Source organism: Colobus angolensis, unplaced genomic scaffold (assembly GCF_000951035.1).
Source record: "Colobus angolensis palliatus isolate OR3802 unplaced genomic scaffold, Cang.pa_1.0 Scaffold400, whole genome shotgun sequence".
NCBI classification, from domain to species: Eukaryota; Metazoa; Chordata; class Mammalia; order Primates; family Cercopithecidae; genus Colobus; species Colobus angolensis.
The window spans coordinates 3,278,047-3,285,978 of NW_012117378.1; the positions used below are offsets into that span (position 1 = coordinate 3,278,047).

Genomic DNA, 7,932 nt, shown 5'->3' on the forward strand with positions numbered 1-7,932 from the left:
AAAAACTCAGTATAAAAAATAATCTGAATATTTTTCACAGTTCATTAGAATATGATTTAACTTATAATTTGAAAAATGTATGTGTGGGCTTATATCAATTAAAATTATTTGCCTACAAGTAACAGAAAATGTAATTCAAATTGAATTTAACAATGGAAACATTTATATTGCCCTATAACTAGAAATTCAGAAATAGGGTGTTCATCAAGGTTGGCTTGATCTAGTATTTTGGGCTCAATTTCTTTTGGTCTTGATATCTATCAGATTTTAGATTCATCTCCATGCTATTAACAAGATACAGAGCTTCCTTGTATCACATTTACACATGAGAATGGCACAAGGTAAAGTTATGATGTACTTCCGGAAATTATCTGGAAATTCAGCCATAATAGGTTAACAGGTATCAGGTTTACCCTCCTGCAGTAAATAGCAACAAAGCAGAGCAAATATATGAGGTGGATGTTTTCAAGCATTAGACAAAAGAAAGCATGGGACAGTGATCTTTGGGAGAAGAAAAACACATAACACAAGTTCTACTTTTACTCCTGTTTTTGTTCTATTCACACTTTCAAACTGCCTCAGATAGAGGTATAACCTGAATCAGTCTTGCTGAATGTATAATATTAATATTAGAGTTAAGGATTGCTGAAACAGTAAGAATTGGCTAAACAGGGTGCCAGAGAGGAAGAGATTATACAAAGAAGGAAACACATAAATATATTAGAAGTTATCTTGAGTCTTTGGTCAGATCCTTAGTTGTGTATGCACAGGGTGGAATTCTGCAAGGCCTGATGGGGATCAACTACTGGAAGTCTTTAAGCTGAATAAAGATTCTAGAGATCATATAATGCTGGGATTCTGACCACTCATAGACTTCATACAGCTTTCTAAGCATTCGATATCTTTTAAACCTATTTTTTATGTGACATCAGAAAAGCCATAACTTAGGAATAGGCATATCTTAGTCACAATGCAGGGCCTCTGCAGACCCACACAAACAAAGCTGAAAACAATCACTCAAAAGAATCACCAAATCTATAAATCAACTTTCTGCCAAAATAAAAATTGACACTTTGTAAAGAAAAACAACATAATTTAGACTCTCAACATGATTTTTATAACGTGTAGCATACAGTAAAAAATTACTAGATGTAATTTGGCTCATAACCAGGAGAAAAAAGAAATCAATAGAAATAGTCCTAGATATAATAAACATGTTAAAATTAACAGGAGAAAAATTAAATTGATGATACTTTCACAACATCATGAGAATTTTTGAGTGCTAGCCACTTTGTCTATTCTCAAGTAGACAAATGTAAAATATCCCAAATACTCTCCCAATTTCCCAAATATAAAATAAAATGTTATAATTTGATGTCTTCATTGTCAATCACCCCAGGTACAAAGCGGGAGACAGTTACCCTTAGAAAGGAAGAAACAGTAACTAGATCATATTAATAAAGCCTGACTGTGGGTCAACTTCATTTTGCCTGCCTTATGCTGATATGGTGATGTTGGAAGACAGAAGATAGATAGGTGTTTGTGGGCATTATAATTTGAAACAGAGCCTGAGAGAATGTGATTAAATGGCTTTTTATTGGGTACATTCTTTGGAAGATACAACCTCCGGAGATTGAACCAGGAAGAAATAAAACTCCTGAACACACCAATAATGAGTAGCAAGACTGAATCAGTATTTTAAAATCGTCTATCAAAAGAAAAGCCCAGGACCAGATGAGTTCACAGCCAAATTCTACTAAACCTATAAAAAAGAACTTATGCCAATCCTTCTGAAAGTATTTCAAAAAATCCAGGAGAAAGAAATTCTCCCTAATTAACTATTCAAGGCCAATATCACCCTGATACCAAAACCAGACAAGGTCACAACAAAAAAAGGAAACTACAGACCAATATCACTGATGAACATAGATGCAAAAATCATCAAAAAATACTAACAAATCAATCCAATAAGACATCAAAAGGATAATACACCACGATCAGGTGGAATTTATCCCAGGGACATAAGGACTGTTCAACATTTGCAAATCAATGTGATATATCACATAAAGGACAATAATCATATGATGATCTCATAGATGCAGGAAAAGCATTCAATAAAATTTAGCATCCCTTTATGATAAAAATCCTCAACAAACTAGGCATAGAAGGAACATACCTCAACATAATAAAGGCAACATGCAACAAACCCAAAGATAACATATTTAACAGGAAAAAGTTGAAAGCATTCCCTCTAAGGACTAGAAATAAGGAAATGATGCCCAATTTCACCACTATTATTCAACATAGTACTTGAAGTCCTCGCCAGAGTAATCAGGCAAGGGAAAAAAATAAAAGGCACCCAAAATGAAAAGAGGAAGCCAAACTATTCCTGTTTACTGATGGTATGATCTTATATCTAGGAAACCCTAAAGACTCCACCAAAAAACTTAGATTGATAAATGAATTCAGTAAAGCTTCAGGATAAAAAAATCAGCATGCAAAAATCAGTAGGATTCTATACACCAATAATGATGTAGCTGAGGAACAAGTCAAAAATGCAATCTTACAGTAGCTACAAATAAAAAGTAAAATAACTACAAGTATATTTAACCTTTCTCCTGACAAACCCACTTTCATTACCTATCCAAAACTACAAGTATATTTAACCAGGAAGGTGAAAAATCTCTACAGGAACTACAAAACCCTGATGAAAGAAATCATAGCTTATACAAACAAATGGAAAAAACATCCCATGCTCATGGATTAGAAGAATCATTATTGTTAAAATGACTAAACTGCCCAAAGTAATCTACAGATGTAATGCAATCCCTATCAAATTACCAATGTCATTTCTCAGAGAATTAGAAAAAAAAATTCTAAAATTTATATGGAACCAAAAAAGAACCTGAATAGCCAAAGCAATCATAAGTGAAAAGAACACAGCTGGAGGCATCACGCTACCTGACTTCAAATTATACGGCAAGGCTATGGTAACCAAAACAGTATGGTTACTATAGCCATGCTGGTAAAAATAAAATAAAATAAACCTTCAGATCTCAATGGAGCAGAATAAAGGACCCAGAAATAAAGCCACATTCATACAATCAACTGATCTTTTACAAAGTCAACAAAAATATGCATAGGGAAGGACACTCTATTCAATAAATGGTGTTGGCAAAATTGGGTAATCATATGCAGAAGAATGAAACTGGACCTACACCTTTCACCACACACAAAAATTAACTTAGGATAAAATTAAAGACTTAAACATAATACCTGAAACTATAAAAATCCCTCAAAGAAAACCTAGGAAAACCTCTTCTGAACAATGGCCATGCAAAGTCGTTATGACTAAGTCCTCAAAAGCAAATGCAACAAAAACAAAAATAGACAAATGGGACTTAAACTAAAAGGCTTCTGCACAGCAAAAGAAACAATCAATAGAGTAAACAGAAAACCTACAGAATGAGGAAAAATATTTGCAAACTATGTATCTGACAAAGGGCTAATATCCAGGATCTACAGGCAACTCATACAAATCAATAAGAAAATAAAACAAATAACCCCATTTAAAAATTGGGCAAAGGAAATGAATATTTTTCAAAGAAGATATACAAATGGTGAACAAGCATATGAAAAAAATCAACATCACTAATCATCAGGGAAATGCAAATTAAAACCACAATAAGATATTATCTTACACCAATCAGAATGGCTATTATTAAAAAGTCAAAAATAAACCAGGTATTGGTGAGGATGTGGAGAAAAGGGAATGCTTATACACTGTCAGTGGGATGTAAATTAGTGCAACATTTATGGAAACAGTATGGAGAGTTCTCAAAGAGCTAAAATGAGAACTGCCATTCAATCCAGCATTTCCACTATTGGGTATATGCCCAAAGGAAAAGAAGTCATTATATCAAAAAGACACCTGAGACGGGGCATGATGGCTCACGCCTGTAATCCCAACATTCTGGGAGGCCAAGGCAGGCAGATAACCTGAGGTCAGGAGTTCGAGACCAGCCTGACCAACATGGAGAAACTCCATCTCTACTAAAAATACAAAATTAGCCAGGCGTGGTGGCGCATGCCTGTAATCCCAGCTACTAGGGAGGCTGAGGCAGGAGAATCACTTGAACCTGGGAGGCGGAGGTTGTGGTGAGCCAAAATTGCACCACTGCACTCCAGCCTGGGCAATAAGAGTGAAACTCTGTCACAAAAAAAAAAAAAAAAAACACCTGCACCCATATGTTTATCGCAGCACTATTTACAATATCAAAGATATGGAATCAACAAGTGTCCATTAAAAGGGGACTGAATAAAGAAAATGTTTTTATATTTTAGATAAAGAAAATGTTTTATTTATACACACACACACACACACACACACTATGAAATACTACTCAACCATAAAAAGAATGAAATTATGTCTTTTGCAGCAACACAGATTGAACTGAAGGCCATTGTGTTAAGGGAAATAACCTATATTGCATGTTCTTACTTACAAGTAGGAGCTAAACAATGGGTGCACATGGACATACAAAGTGGAATTATAGACACTGGAGACTACAAAATGTAGAAGGATGGGAGGGAGGTGAGGGCTTAAAAATTACCTACTGGGTACGATGTTCACTATTTGGTTGATGGGTACACTAAAAGCCCAGACTTCACCACTATGCAATATATGCATGTAAGAAATCTGCACTTGTATGCCTTAAATATATTATAAATAAATACACCAATAAAAAGAAAATAAATAGTCATGTATTTGATTGTAAAACTTATTTCCCAAATCAGCCAGGATTCATTCAGAAAAGCAAAACTCATTTTACCTGTTTCAAGCAATAGGATGTTACATCCGGTAACTTCGATGATTACAAAATCAGTGGAAGGACTGGTGGAATGAAGGTCAGAAAAAGCCAGCACTAACTCTCGGGGTCACCAGTGGCTTTCAGAAACTTCAATGGTTACAAGCATTGCAAGATATAGCTGGCAATGAACATAGGTGCTCTTGCTCCATGGTAGGTGATATTCAAGTAAATGCCCAGAGACCTCTACAAAAAGGCCTGTCTCAGATTGCTCCTCATGAATCTATCCACTGCTGCTGAAGCAGTCTTTAGTCTTTCAAATAACATACAGACGCTTCTCAATGATAGAATCTAACCCAGAATTCTGCTGGCCAGGATTCTGAAAATTTTGTTTCTGGGCATACAATTTCCACTAAACAGGAAAGATTCTAGAAGAAAGAAAATGCTCTGAGTTGCCTATAGGCCATCAGAAATATCTTCCATCACCCCTGTTTATCAAGACTTACATGTGTTGTGTTTGCAAAATACTTTCACACACTTTTTTGTTTTGTTTTGTTTTGAGACAGAGTCTCACTCCATCACCCAGGCTGGAGTGCAGTGGCGAGGTCTCGGCTCACTGCAACCTCTCCACCTCCTGGGTTCAAGTCATTCTCATGCCTCAGCCTCCCGAGTAGCTGGAATTTCAGGCACACACCTCCACAGCCAGCTAATTTTTGTAGTTTTTGTAGAGACAGTGCTCCTCCCACCTCGGCCTCCCAAAGTGCTGGGATTATAGGCATGAGCCACCACACCCGGCCTATTTTCTTACTTGAGTTTCACCATAATATTTTGTGCTCATATGGCTGATGTTGTTACCCTTAATTTACATTTGCCTTTATTTTATTCATTCTACAGTGTGCTGTTGGCCCAAAGACACTGAGTTGTATTCCAGCAGATGCATTCTAATCAAGGAAATTTTTTGACTCTAAGGTAGCAATTTAACTTCCACACCAAATGGTGTGATAGTGAAGGTCACTGATAGTAGTTCCCAAGTGAACTTACGAGTTTAGTTCTCTAAATTGTACTTTATTTATGTTATCTTCAAATATGAGAATTCTTAGTATTTCTAACTTTATATTAACGAGGAATAATTGTGTAGACTTCTCTTACATATGTGAAAAGGACTTAAAAGTTATACAGTCAGACTTTCACTACCTACCAGTAATCACTTGCAAGATCAAGTTGGGCAGCACACAGAAATTTTTTGAACATTTAATCAACAAACCTAAACACATAAAGCAGCAATGGTAAATGGCACAGTTAATATTAAGATACAAACACACATAAAATAGTTCTTGTGTGGTATGGGGAATTGAGAAAACAAGAGAATAATCAACGCAACCAACGAATCACAAACCATGGCGTCTCAAGGAGTTCTATTAAAAGTAATGGCAAAAACCGCAATTACTTTTGCACCAACCTATATAAGACCTGTATATTCTGTCACTAACAGTTCCAACAATATAAATTTAAATTTGGCTGAGGTATCGGGCCTGGAGGAGAGGTCCACAGTCCTGGCTGGGGGTCTGTGTGGGCTCAGTCTCCCAGCCTGCCTCACTCCTTGGTTTGGGGCCAGGCCACCATTCCCCGGGCTCCTGGATGACCCTTCTGCAGCTGGACGGGTGGTGACCCTGACTGTCCAGGGCTGGCCCCACGTGGCTGAGGTCCTGCCTTTGTGGAATGTTGGGTCCCCACCCTTACAAGCCTTGGGGTTGACTGCTCCATGTGCGTTTTTGTGTGAGCTTCGATTTAGGAATCCCCTCCTTTCACAGACGGGGCCAGCCTGACCAATATGGTGAAACCCTGTCTCTATTAAAAATACAAAAATTAGCCAAGTGTGGTGGCACATGCCTGTAATCTCAGCTACTGGGGAGGCTAAGGCAGGAGAATCGCTTGAACTCAGAAGGCAGAGGTTGCAGTGAGCCGACATCACGCCACTGCATTCCAACCTGGGCAACAGAGCGAGACTCCGTCTCAAAAAACAAAACAAAAAAAGAATGCCAATGGGGCCTTCTCTGAGGAAGACTCACCCTCACACCCTGTAGTTCTGCGGCCCTGGACAAGGAGCCTGGAAGAGCAGTATCTACCAGCCCCACCAGCCAGGAGTAGGTGCTGGTGCCACTGTAACAGGGGCTGGCCCAGGAGGACAGCCTCAACAAGCTGGCTTTGCAATACAGCTGCAAAGTCGCAGATATCAAGGTCAACAACTTCATGAGAGTTGTTGACCTTTCAGACTTATATGCCATTACAATTCCAGTGAAAAACAACGGGATCCTAACAGAGACCCACAAATAACTAAAACCCCTTCTGAGCCCATTTTCAGAGACCGAAGTCACCATAGAAATGCCAAATCCAGACAGCAGCCACAGACACTGATGCTCAGGCCAGTCAACTGATGGATTTCTTTAAGGAGATTGACCAGAATATTGAGCGTGCATTGCAGTCAGAAATCTTTTTATGGGAAAGTTACTGCATAGAGACTGTCCTATCAGCAATTGCTCCCAGCTCCTCCAAAGATGCCAACAACTGGGCCATTGCCCAGTTCTGCAGTGCAGACTGTGGAATTCAGTAATGGAATGTCTTTTTTATCATGCTTCTAGTTGGGATTGTTTTACCCATCTTTCATTTGGTCTATTTTAAAATACAGGCTACTGGCGAGACCCCTAATAGCATGAACACAACTCCTGTCCCCAGTGGTTCCGTGGCAATGAGTACAATGCCAGGGCAAATCCCCAGGTAAGTGATTCCAGAGACAACCACAACCTCTTCAGACAGCCAGTTCAGTCAGACCACCCAGCCAGCGAACTAAGCTTTGTTTTTAAAGAACCGGCCCAGCTTTTGCAATTGGCTCTTGAAGTGCGTCAGCTGTCACTGGCCACATCCTAGAGGTGCTACATTTTATGTCATGAGAAGGATGGACACGTTTTAGAAGTCACCACAGTGTTCTCAATTGCAGTGACCCTAAGGAATGGCCTCACCCAACCCAAGCCTCCAGGATCAAAAACACCAGCACCCTTAGCCTCTTCTATCCAGAGAGGATCAGCAGCAAGGCATTTACATGTGACAGATGATTATGTCTTGTAGA

The 7,932-nt window shown here is 38.6% G+C and overlaps 1 pseudogene; it reads left to right on the plus strand.

Annotated features, from left to right (window-relative positions):
• Nucleotides 1–6,205: 6,205 nt before the first annotated feature.
• On the plus strand, nt 6,206–7,656 carry LOC105521592 (annotated as a pseudogene).
• Nucleotides 7,657–7,932: the final 276 nt, after the last annotated feature.